The sequence below is a fragment of the Saccopteryx leptura genome, chromosome 1 (genome assembly GCF_036850995.1).
Source record: "Saccopteryx leptura isolate mSacLep1 chromosome 1, mSacLep1_pri_phased_curated, whole genome shotgun sequence".
NCBI lineage: Eukaryota > Metazoa > Chordata > Mammalia > Chiroptera > Emballonuridae > Saccopteryx > Saccopteryx leptura.
In genome coordinates this window covers 286,885,867-286,898,676 of record NC_089503.1, presented here as the reverse complement: position 1 = coordinate 286,898,676, position 12,810 = coordinate 286,885,867, and the positions used below count along the sequence as shown (strand labels likewise).

The 12,810-nt window shown below is 44.6% G+C and overlaps 1 long non-coding RNA gene across 1 annotated transcript; it reads left to right on the top strand.

The window, feature by feature from the left end:
• The first annotated feature begins 2,329 nt into the window (after window positions 1–2,329).
• LOC136389342 (uncharacterized) lies at window positions 2,330–5,922 on the top strand. Its single transcript, XR_010748299.1, has 3 exons — window positions 2,330–2,405; window positions 5,073–5,183; window positions 5,445–5,922. It is a non-coding gene; the product is annotated as an uncharacterized lncRNA (long non-coding RNA).
• Window positions 5,923–12,810: the final 6,888 nt, after the last annotated feature.

The following is a 12,810-nucleotide window of genomic DNA, read 5'->3' as shown; positions in this document are numbered from 1 at the left end:
GACTTCCTCATGAGCCTGACCAAGATCCACCTGGCATGCCCACCAGAGGGTGATGCTCTGCCCATCTGGGGCATTGCTCTGTTGCAACCAGAGCCATTCTAGCGCCTGAGGCAGAGGCACCCTGGCCAACTTTGCTCCAATGGAGCCTTGGCTGTGGGAGGGGAAGAGAGAGACAGAGAGTAAGGTGAGGGGGAGGGGTGGAGAAGCAGATGGGCGCTTCTCCTGTATGCCCTGGCCAGGAATCAAACCCGGCACGCCAGGCCGACGCTCTACCACTGAACCAACTGGCCAGGGCCCAATTCTAATGTTATTAATGTCTTACTGATATTCAAATTGGTATTTCTAGTTTTCTTATATCTAATGCTCATTCATGATCACTCATAGAGTCTATCGACATTTTATTTAGGTTTTTTTTTAAAAGATTTTATTTATTCATTATAGAAAGGAGAGAGAGAAAGAGAGAGAGAGAGAGAGAGAGAGAAGGGGGGAGGAGCAGGAAGCATCAACTCCCATATGTGCCTTGACCAGGCAAGCCCAGGGTTTTGAACCGGCAACCTCAGCGTTTCCAGGTTGACGCTTTATCCACTGTGCCACCACAGGTCAGGCTATTTAGTTTTTTATTGAATTTATTGGAATGACATTGGTTCATAGAAATATATAGATTTCAGGTGTGCAATTTTTTTCTTTTGTGACAGAGACAGAGAGAGACAGAGAGAGAAGGACAGATAGGGACAGACAGACAGGAAGAGAGAGAGACAAGAAGCATCAATTCTTCATTGTGTCACCTTAGTTGTTCATTGATTGCTTTCTCATATGTGCCTTGACTGGAGGGGCTACAGCAGAGCAAGTGACCCCTTGTTCAAGCCAGCAACCTTGGGCTTAAGCTGGTGAGCCTTGCTCAAACTAGATGAGCTCGCACTCAAGCTGGCGACCTCAGGGTTTTGAACCTGGGTCCTCCGCGTCCCAATCTGACGCTCTGTCTACTGTGCCACTGCCTCGTCAGGCAGGTGTGCAATTCTATGTAGAGTCTGCAGATATTACTGAGAGCCTTAGTGGCAAGTCCTGTTCAAGTATCTTGTCTATGTCATGTCATTTCTGGGATGGATTTTATTCTCTTCATTTTAGAGATAAAGAAGTTGAGGCTTGAAAAAGTTAAGAATTTGCCCAGAGTCCTTCAAAGGGTCAAAGCTGGGATTCAAACCAGGCCCATCTTCTCAGTGAAGTTTCTTCATGGGTTTTCAGTATTTGTTTTGGAGACTTATTTTCGCTTGTCCACCCACACTTTATAACTATATGTTGGTAATCCAGATCCTATAAGAAATTCGTTTTTGTACCCTCCAATTCTCACATTAAATAAGAGTCACAGGTTGTGCTAGGCACTGGAATGAAGGTTTTATAGTTTGTAAAATGTTCTCACTTATGTTACCTTCACAAGATCCTCATGTATTTTAGTAAAGTGGGAAAAGCATTATTATTTCCATCTTACATATGGGAAAACTGAGGCTTGGAGAAATAAAAGCCATATAGTTAAGTGACATAGCTTTCTCTTAATGCTCCAAATTTGTCCTTCTCCTTTTTATTGTCTTTTATTGACAACATTCTAGTGGCACATGGCATCCCATGATGCTCTTTGGTGTATACAACTCTGGGAAACAATTGCTTGATCCTATGGTTCTTTCTGTCTTCACCTCCAACACAACTAATTGAAGAAACACAATAGCTACAATGTCCAGACACTGGGTGTTCGAAGATGGCCAACTTAGCCTTTAGGAAGTGAGTGGTGCACAGAGGGATGGACACAGGTCAGCTAAGGGTGAGAGTGTGGTCCATGCCATCCTAGAGGTATGTGCAGAACCCGCTGGCTCATGGGGAGGGATTACTCACTCTACCTTGGGTGGGGTGGAGGGCTGGAGAGGGCCTCATTGAGAAGGTGACATTTGAACTGGCTATGGAGGTAGAGCAGCATTTCTTCAGGGAGAGGAAGGCAGGACAATAGCAACAATACCACGGGTATCGCTTGTTAAGCCCTTGCTACGTGCCAGGCCCCTTATGAAGAATTTTACGAGTATTATTTATTTCCTCCTCCCAATAATCCCATGAGGAGTCAACTAGTATTATCCCCATTTTACAAATGAGGAAATGAAGGCTTAGAGAGGGTTAGCATCTAAGCAGTATGCTTCCAGCACACTCCTTCTACCACTGCAGCATAAGGCCAGGCACTCAAACTAGAGACTAGAGCTTGAGCAAAGCCTCGGGGATGAGAAAAAACCCAGCATGTTCAAGGTGCAGGGTGGGTAACAAGAGGGCATAGGCTTGACAAGCGGACGGGGCCAGTGTGATGGGCCTTGCATGCCCTGATTTTATTCTGCCAGCAAAGTTAGATTGCAGTCATGTGATCTGATTTGGTAAGATCTGGGTTTCATACAGATAACTCAGGTGGCAGGGGACAGTGGGAGCCACAAACCCTCATGCCTACAGGGAATCAGGCCCGTAAAGCCAAAGAATTTGGCCGTGTGTGGAGAAGGCATCTCTGGAAGGTGGCAGGCCCCACGCCTCCAGCTCTTCCCAGTTCAGTGCTGCCACGTGGGGATGGAGTCCCTTTGTTGCCAGTCTGTCTGATTTTTAAAAAAAATTTGGAAAACCAAAATTATATTTGAAATTTCTTAATTTTAAAATGTAGAAAACTAATTCAGATTATTTTTTAGAACTTCTTCAGAGCCAAACAAACTATATGTGTGTGCCTGCTAATTCACCACCTTGGGTACAGAGGACAGTCTAGAATAGAGTGTTCAGAGGTAAGGTGACCAATGTTAGGGGGCCACGTAAGAATCTAGACCAAAGAAGCCCTGAGCAAAGGCCATAGCAATAGATATGAAGAGATGCGGCCAGGCCTGAATACACTTTAACTGGATTAACTCGAACTCGGGGATTTGGGACACGGAGGGCGGCAGAAGGAGGAGTCTAAATTGACTGGGTCTATGATGCAACCATTAATTTGTTTAACTTTTTAACAATTGTTTATTGAGTAGGTACAGTATGCAAGGTATTGGGTTAGGGGCTGAGATCCATTGAGGACTGACATAGTACTTTGCTGTGGAGGAACCCAGCATTTAGTGAGAAGGTCTGTTGGAGGGTAAGCACAGAGAGATCTGGGGGCACAAAGGATCACCTCTTCCAGTCTTAGGAAGTGGGCTGTCAGGGAAGGCTCTGTTAATAAGAAATACAGAAGTGCACGTGTGAGAGAGAAGGTCACGAATTTTCTGCTTTTGGATTCGTTGGGCTGAGCCTTGTCTCCAATCCAGTGATTTCTGTGACCTGATACCCTCTGTGATGCTTTATAAAGTTTTGTGACAGTTGGAAGCCCATATGGCTTGCTCACGTTTATGACATATTCCTTTTTTGCAGTCATGTTTTTCCTCTGCCCTCTATTAAAATGGTCAGCATACGTGAGTACTGCCATGGTCCATGGCTTCCCCAGTTCCTCCCCTCTAGCTGTCTGTCTTATGTGTTGCAATAGTTGTAATCTGAGTCTGCCTGTGCATTTTTAGGTTACTCATCACTGTTGTGGTGAATGATCTGTTTTCTTTCAGGTATTATTATTATTGTTTGGTGGATTAATTAAGGGGCAAGGACTACATGCTATTACTCACTCTATTTACTTTCTGAGAGTATCTCACATTTTTTACTCAAATCCTTTCAAAGGTTTTGTTTCATTCACTCAACAAATATTTACCAGATGTCTACCAAGTGCCAGGAACCGTTCTAGCTACTTGGGATGCATCTATGAATAAAGAAGGACTCCTACCCTCCTGTGCCCTTACTTTGCTGCAGCCTAGAGGATTGAGCTTTTACTGACTTCTGTGTTGCTTTTTTGGGGATGTGCATAGATGGATGCCCCCCTTCTAATCAGAAGAATGCTCCTCCAGCCCTCTCTCAAGTGGGGCTGTGGTCTTCATCACCCGAGCCTCTGCATTCCCCTTATGTGGATTTCCCACACTATGGCGGCTCTGGAACGTGGAGACTGGAGCTCCACTGTCCCAGATAGACCTTAAGTGTTTTTCCCTCATTCTAAATATCACTGTTACTTCCATTTCTCTGACCATAACTTCTTTTTAAATTGCATGGATGGTAGCCCCTCTAGATATTTTCAGAGAAAATAATTTATGTTCTCTCTTGAGAAGATTTGAGAAGATAAATCCTTAAATCCCCCCATTGACTTATTCACCAGGTGTATACTTTCAGTCATAAAGCCCTTATAATCTTTTTTTTTTTTTTTTTAAGATTCTATTCATTGATTTTACAGAAAGAGGAGAGAGAGGGGTGGGGGAGTGAGAAGTATCAACTCATAGCTGCTTCACTTTAGTTGTTCATTGATTGCTTCTCATATGTGCCTTGACTGGGAAAACCTAGAGTTTTGAATGGGCAACCTGAACATTCCAGGTTGGCACTGCACCACCATAGGCCAGGCTAATCTTTTTTCTTTTTTTAATTATTATTTGAGAGAGAGAGAGAGGAAGAGGAAGGAAGAGACAGGGAAGGAGGAGAGAGAATGAGATTAACTTGTAGTTGCTTCACTTTAGTTGTTCATTGATTGCTTCTCATACATGCCTTGAAGGGGGGGGGGCAAGCTGAGCCAGTAACCCCTTGCTCAAGCCAGTGACCTTGCATTCAAACCAGTGAGCCCGTACTCAAACCAGCAACCTCAGAGTTTCAAACTGGGAAGCTCAGCATTCCAGGTTGATGTTCTATTCCCTGTACCACCACAGTCAGGCAAAGCCCTTATAATCTTTAATTCTTTGACTTCAACTAAGAGTTCTGTCTGGAGGAAAGTCTCCAGTATGTCCAAAGGGTGCCTGGAATACAAACTTGAGCTGGTTCACTACACTGAATTTGGTAGAGAGAGCAGGATACACAAGCCAGTTCCCTAGGGAGGTTGGTTCTCATCAGATCCCAGGGCATGCAAGAGAAGCCTGGAAGGAGGAACCCAGAGAACACTTCTCCCACTCAGAGAACACTGGCAAAGGTTGGGGGGAGGGTCTCTTGGAGTCACAAGCTGCTCCTTGTGTGTATAGGAGGTCAACTGGAGCAGTTCAAAATCAGCTTACATACTGGGAGCTCTCCACCTTTTTGGACAATGCTGGATCTACAGCAGACCCTTTGTAGCTTCCACGAGTCATAAAAAGGTAAGTAGAGGAAAGAGAAAAGTGATAGCAAAGAAAGAGTTACACACACACACACACACACACACACACACACACACACCCCTAAGAAATCTAGATGCTGTTCCTTAACAGTTCTGTAGCCTTGGTCAAGCAATGAGGTTTTTCTGAGCCTCAATTTTACTTGTCCATTAAGGATTTTTAAAAAGGTTAAAATTCAGGGGATGTATGTCCAAAGGATGCTATGCAAAAGTAAATTTTTACTCTTGTTATTATTTTGAGCAGGCCTCCCTATTGGAGTCTATACTATTCTGGACCTGGATCCTCAGAGCTGCTCCAAGGGCACTCCTTCAGCAGGCTCCGGACAGTCCCCCAGCCAGGGCTCAGTGAGTCCGCCCGGCTGCCCCGCCCATCAGCCAGCCAGCACGGAGCTAAGGAGTCAGTGCAGCTGTCATCTTGCCACCATGTTGTACAGGCCTTGCTAAGGCTGGAAATTCCTTGGTGAGAGCCCTGCCAGTACAGACTTCTCTGTTTCATGGCATCCCGTTGGATGAGGGCACTGCACGGTACCAGGAGGCAAGGAACTTTAAGCTCCTCAGGGACAGATCACTGTCACATGTCCTGTGACCTGTCTGAGTTCAGTGTGGTCTTCATCCTGTGCAACTGGCTAGGGTCACATCCTGAACTATGGAATTAAGGAATACAATGAGAGTGAAATGATGTCATGAGCCTGAAATTTTCGGAAGTGGGTGTGTGTGCTCGAGCTGGGAACACTTACGAAGCAGTTCATGGACTTTAGCAAGGACTAAAGTATCTTTAAAATCTCAAATTCCTGGCAAATAACCAGCCCTATATATTTAGGGTTCAGCAATCCCATTTGGATCTATGTTCTCACATGCAAGATCAGAAGGACAATAGTATGAACTGTTGATCATAGTGGATGAGATTAAAAAGCGAAGGAAGAAGCTAAAGAGAGGTGGTTGTCATACATTCATGCATGCTTAACATGAGTTTTTTTCTTTTTTAAGTGATAGGCAGGGAAGCAGAGGGACAGATTCCCACATGCACCCCAACTGAGGTCCACCTGGTAACCTCTGTCTGGGGCCGCTGCTCTGCCCATCTGGATCCACTGCTCCATTGCTCGGCAACGGAGCTATTTTAGTGCCTGAGGTGAGGCCATGGAGCCATCCTCAGTGCTTGGGACCAACTTGCTGAACCATTAGAGCCATGGCTGTGGGGGGAGGGTGGAGAGAGAAAGAGAGAGAAGGAGAGAGAGAAAGAAGGGGGCAAGGTGGAGAAGCAGATCGTTGCTGTTCTTGTGTGCCCTGACCAGAAATTGAACCTAGGACTTCCATACACTGGGCTGATGCTCTACCGTTGAGCCAACCGGCCAGGGCCTTATATGAGTTTTAGAACTGGGAAAGTGACCATCGTAAAATGTTAATGCTAAAAGGAGCGCTCAAGATCATGAGGGCTGGGGTCCAGAGTGATTAAGTTTTCTAAGATTGCACACAACTGAGTGATGAAATCTGTACTTTATGCTAATCCAATGATTGGGGGATAGAGTATTTAAAAAGAGGACAAATATGTCATTACATGTGCAGAAAGTTATGTACAAGGTTTTTCACCACACTATTGTTTATGGTGGCAAAAAAAAAAATCAAAGCAACATAACTATCCATTGTCCATTAACAGGGAATTTAGAAAATACTTTATGGTAGATGCATGTAGCAGAATACTTTGTAGCCATTACAAATAACAGATAACTTTAGATTTGGTGACATAGGAACTGGTGGGGTTGAGCTAGATGCTAGAGGAACACTTGTGACCTATTTTGTGATAATAGCAGATGTCAGTGCAGCATGTACATTATCTTGGGTGATATTCTATATATGTATACATATATACGAAAGAACGTTTACAATAATTATCTCAGAGGCGAGGTTGTGGATGATTTTATTTATTTATTTTTTTACAGAGACAGAGAGAGAGTCAGAGAGAGGGATAGATAGGGACAGACAGACAGGAAAGGAGAGAGGTGAGAAGCATCAATCATTAGTGTTTTGTTGCGACACCTTAGTTGTTCATTGATTGCTTTCCCATATGTGCCTTCAGCAGACCGAGTAACCCCTTGCTCGAGCCAGAGACCTTGGGTCCAAGTTGGTGAGCTTTGCTCAAACCAGATGAGCCTGCGCTCAAGCTGGAGACCTCGGGGTCTCGAGCCTGGGTCCTTTGCATCCCAGTCTGACGCTCTATCCACTGTGCCACCGCCTGGTCAGGCTGATTTTAATTTTCTTATTTATATTTTTTCATGCATTATTGGAATTTTGTTCCAAGTCAATGACTCCTTTTCTTTTCTTTTTTTTTTTTTTTTGTATTTTTCTGAAGCTGGAAACGGGGAGAGACAGTCAAACAGACTCCCGCATGCGCTCCACCGGGATCCACCCGGCACGCCCACCAGGGGCGACGCTCTGCCCACCAGGGGGCAATGCTCTGCCCCTCCGGGGTGTCGCTCTGCCGCGACCAGAGCCACTCTAGCGCCTGGGGCAGAGGCCAAGCAGCCATCCCCAGCGCCGGGGCCATCTTTTGCTCCAATGGAGCCTCGGCTGCGGGAGGGGAAGAGAGAGACAGAGAGGAAGGAGGGGGGGTGGAGAAGCAAATGGGCGCTTCTCCTATGTGCCCTGGCTGGGAATCGAACCCGGGTGCCCCGCACGCCAGACCGACACTCTACCGCTGAGCCAACCAGCCAGGGCCGACTCCTTTTTTTTTTAACAATCAGAAATGAAATGGTAAAAGGACATTTAGAGGGAGGGGTCGTGAACTCTGTGTGTGCTTTCTGAGGTCTGTGGGATGGTGGGAGGGAATTTCCCCATGCGTGGTTGGTTTCTAGTGGCTTTCCCCTCAGTAACAGGCAGGTGCTGCCCACACACAATCCAGAGGAAGGGCATATGGAGGGCGTCATGCCTCCATCTTCAAATACAAGTTCTTAGTAGAAGGGGTGTATATGAAGACATCCCCAGAACATCAAAACAAAGTCTTCATTTAAGAATAAAAATTATTGCTCTGGCTGGTTAGCTCAGTCGGTTAATCCTGTCGTCTTAAAACAACAAGTTTGCAGATTCGATCCCTAGTCGGGGCACACATGGGAAGCAACTAAAAAATTCATGATTGAGTAGAACAACAAATGCTTCCCTTCCCCACCCCTCTCTCCCCCTTCTTCTCTCTGTTTCTCTAGAAATCAATAAAAGTTAAGCCTTGCTCTGGAGCGTCAATCTGAAGCGGAGGTTGCTGATTCGATTCCCCAGTCAGGGCACACACAGGAGCAACTTGATGTTCCTGTCTCTCTCCTCCTGCCATTATCTCTCTCTCAAAAATTAATTAATTAATTAAAGAATAAAAATTAGGAAGAATAGAGTTGGAGCCTCTGTGGATGTGACCTCTCCCTAAATAGTCACAAAAGGTGGCAGAGATTTATGGACCCCCCAAGTCTAATTTAAGATGCTTGGGTCACAGGCAAGTATGGCTAAGGTGAAATTATAACTAGAAAAATGTAACTGAACAAATCACACCGAATAGCACTATAATTTGGCTGAAACCTAGTGTGTGAACCAAAGAGGATGATCAGTGTGGGGTCTGGAAAGGAGCTTTGTGTGCTCGTCAGCATTCAGCCAGCCGTGCTAGGCAAGAAGAGCTGAAAACGCTGAGACCACAGAGTCTGCCAGGTTTGAGGGCCTCGAAACACCTCCCTCCCAAATGCCACCCACAAGGACAAGGGTGGACTTGGCATCTGCGTGTTTGAAATGGCAAATGCCACCTTGTGTAGTGTGCGTGTCTTAAGGATTTGAAAGAAGTCACTTAAGCCTTGTAAGCCCTATAAAAATGTTCAACTAATTACCCTAAAATTTAACCAGAAAGAATTTCCAATGAGGCTAAATTATCAGGCCACTTTACTTAGCTTTTATTTGTTGTCACGAAGAAACAATTTGTGAGCCTGAAAGCACTGACTTGGTCTCCAAGGTAACCCCTGGAGTGTCCCTACGCGCTCTGCTGACCACAGTCCTAGTGGGGAATACGTCTTAAGACCCTCCAGATTGGGCTGCCTGGCCCCCTTTCCACAACGATTTCCTTGGGCAAATTAAAAAATATCTTTTCATTGTTTTTCTTATAGCTGTGGAGGCTGAGCTAGAGGGTACTCTGACCAGCAGCTGAGTTTGAGGGGGGAAATCTTGGAGGAGGACACCAGATGCTTTTATTTGGAAATTGGACACTTCATTGATTAAATATACTAGATTTTAATGGAGTCCTGCTATCTAACAGCATCTACCTACTGGACCTGCTGCCCGCTCTATGCAAAGGGAGGGGCTGCTAATTTTTCATTACTTATGAATGTTCAGTACCTCAAATGATCCATTAAGCAGCAGGAATCATGCACTCAGTAGCGTGAGGGGCAGACGAGAAGATGGCGACATATGTACCTTTAAGATCTTCCTTCTGGTATTGCAGTTGATTTTAGTGGGAGAAAGACAGGATCTTTTTGCTTCTTATTTTGTTTGCTTGCAATTCTTCTCTGCCTATGAAGCCATAGTCATGCAGACATAGCTTGGGAGGTCTGTTCTTTTAGCCATTTTGATCATCTATACACATCCCAACTGCCTGAACAAGTTGATCAAAGCAATTAGCATCAATCTGGTAACTGTTCACGGTGGCAGGGCAGGTTTATTTCACCTGCCAAGTTCAAATGTCATTGTCACACACCCATGCCTCTTCTATAACCACGTCCATTACAGCATTTTGTTGGCAAGACTTTGCACTCAGCTGGAATTGTCAGGCCAAGGGCCTGTATTTTTGGAAACTTGAAGTTTCATCAGTTTTATCTTCCAAAAGCGGTCTCGGGACAAGCTCGCTAAGAGACAAGAAAGGGGAAGACTAAGGGAATTTTAGAGACTCCTCACTATATTAAAGTTACATCTCGCTGAGAAGGTTTTAAAAAGGCTAACAAGAGCAGAAAGAAAAGAGCCTATGAGAGGAAGAGCAGGACATAGCAGAGAAGCGACGGGGAAGAGGCAACATTTCTGGGAAATCCTCCGATTTCACACGGGAGTGGCAAGGAACACACTTTGAAAAATACTATTGAATATATTTTGAATCAATTTCCCTCTCAAGCAGCGGTTGCCAATATGAGCACTGACATCCCCTACACATGTCACAGCTTTGGGGGACACGCTTGAGATTCTTTTTGACTAAGTGAATTTGAGCAAAAACAAGTTCAAGCTATTCTTAGTTTTTTTCCCCCAGGGCTCCTGGGGGGTCAGACCTACCTTAAGAGATTTCTCCTTATATCTAGTCCTGAAAAGCTCTGCTACATACATTCACTAAAAGCATTTATGCCAGTTCAGACTTAAAACCTGCCCCAGATGGCATCATTTCAGAAGTCGACTCTTACTGCTTGAGAAGGAGGGGAACACTGCCGTGTCTGAGATGGACTGTGGCACTCGGCAAGAGGGGACATTCTTTCCCAAGAATATATGGCTCTACTGGGGACATATGGCTTTGCTCAGTTCTTGACTCATGTGGAAAGTGAATGTACCTCATGCACCTTCCAAACGAGGGAAAATCGGAGCACGGAGCAGAAAGGTAGATTACCCCAACTTGTTTGCTAAGCCTGAGAAGACACCAGACAGAGCTGCATTCTCCAGCCCTGTGTGGTTTTAGACTCCTAAACCTCTTGCTATCCGCAGACTTAAAATTGTCCAGCTCACAGCCATGGAAAGAAACAGGCTTAATGTCTTAATCCCATCCAGAGGGCACAATAAACTGGCGCTTCAGCCAGAGCAGATCCGATTTCCTTCCCAGACTTGATAACTTTGTTTTATAAAATGAGCTCAGTGATGTTTCAATGTTTAATTGTGAGCCTTTAGAGATCCTGGGCTGGCATTTATTTTTTTAAAATATGTATACATAACTTAGCTTTATATGGTACCTGTGTGTGTGTGTGTGTTAAAAGTTTAAAGCATTTAACATTTTCTCTCCAAACCATATATCTCCAAAAGTACATGGAAGGTGAGATGTATTAGGTCCATTGGAAGGTTATGCTCTCTACTGACTGTAGGGTTGAAATGCAGGAGAGCAGATCACTAGCTCACCCCATTGCCAAGCAGTCAGAGAGGAAAATGAGAACTTCTGTTTTCTGAGTCCTGTTCTCAGGAGCTCCATCCCCTTCAATCCACTGCCTCTTAAAGCTGATGTGAGAATGCAGAAGAACCAAACATTCCTCTACTTCAGCACCTTAAGAGAAGTCCCTGCTTTTTTCACATTTACCCTGAGAGGGCAGCAGGAGCGTGTATGCTTCTCTCCTGATGTGGCTCCCAAGGTTTCTCTTTGAAAATATGCCACCAGACCAGATGCCTCAGCACTCCAAGACTCTACCTCTAGAGCCCAGCCCTTCTTTACAAGCTGCTGCGGAAAGAGAGTTTGAAACTGGCAGGAGGGCTTGGGAGTGAAAGACACATGGGAGGGTGGGAGAAGGCCAGGGCGAGTGGAGGATTCTGTTGGGGACAATGGGTGTCTTTCTGGTCTTATTACTGAAAGGGGTTCCTGGGCCTCGCCGTCCTGCCTTCCCTGAGGGTTAGGCTGCTGGGAGGTCATGGTCACAGGGACACAAGCCATTGCTGGGAATGGCTCCTCACAAACAGGCTTTTTTACTACTATCAAACTAGTGCTAGGGGCGAGGAAGAAGGAAAGATATGAGAGACTGAAGCAATCTACTGTCACATCATCAGTTTTTTTTTAAGATTTTATTTATTTATTTTAGAGAGAGGAGACAGAGAGAGAGAGAGAGAGAGAGAGAGAGAGAGAGAGAGAGAAGGGAGGGAGGAGCAGAAAGCATCAACTCTCATATGTGCCTTGACCAAGAAAGCCCGGGGTTTTGAACCGGCGACCTCAGTGTTCCAGGTCGACGCTTTTACCCACTGCGCCACCGCAGGTCAGGCGACATCATCAGTTTTTAATGAAACATCTACACTGTCTCATCCTCATAGGGACAGAATTCAGTTACTGAACCTGGGAAGATGAGGAGTCAAAGCACTGTGTGTGTGTGTGTGTGGTGTTTTCTTTGTCATCTACTTCAGAAAAAATTCTCTCCTTTCTATTAAAATTTCCCTAGAAACCAAAGCTAAATAAATTCACTGCAAGAAATTTGGAAAATATGAAAATGTGACACTGAAGAAACTAAAATTCACTTATAATTTTACCACCTAATTTTATCAAAATTTTGGTGACTAGCCACCAGTCTGCTATTTTTTTAATGAAATCTAAGTTCTAAAAGCACACACCGGGGTCTTGCTCATGTCTGTGACCCAGTACCCTGATAATCTTTAGTACGTTGTGACCTTTAGATGTTGATTGAAGAAATAATAAATAAAAAACAATTATATAAGAATAATTTGTTATACAAAGAACTCATAAAACTCAACAACAAACAAACAAACAAACAATCCAATACAATAAAAAAATGGGAAGAGGACATGAACAGACACTTCTCCCAGGAAGAAATACAAATGGCCAACAGATATATGAAAAGATGCTCATCTTCTTTAGTTATTAGAGAAATGCAAATCAAAACTGCAGTGAGATACCACCTCATACCTGTTAG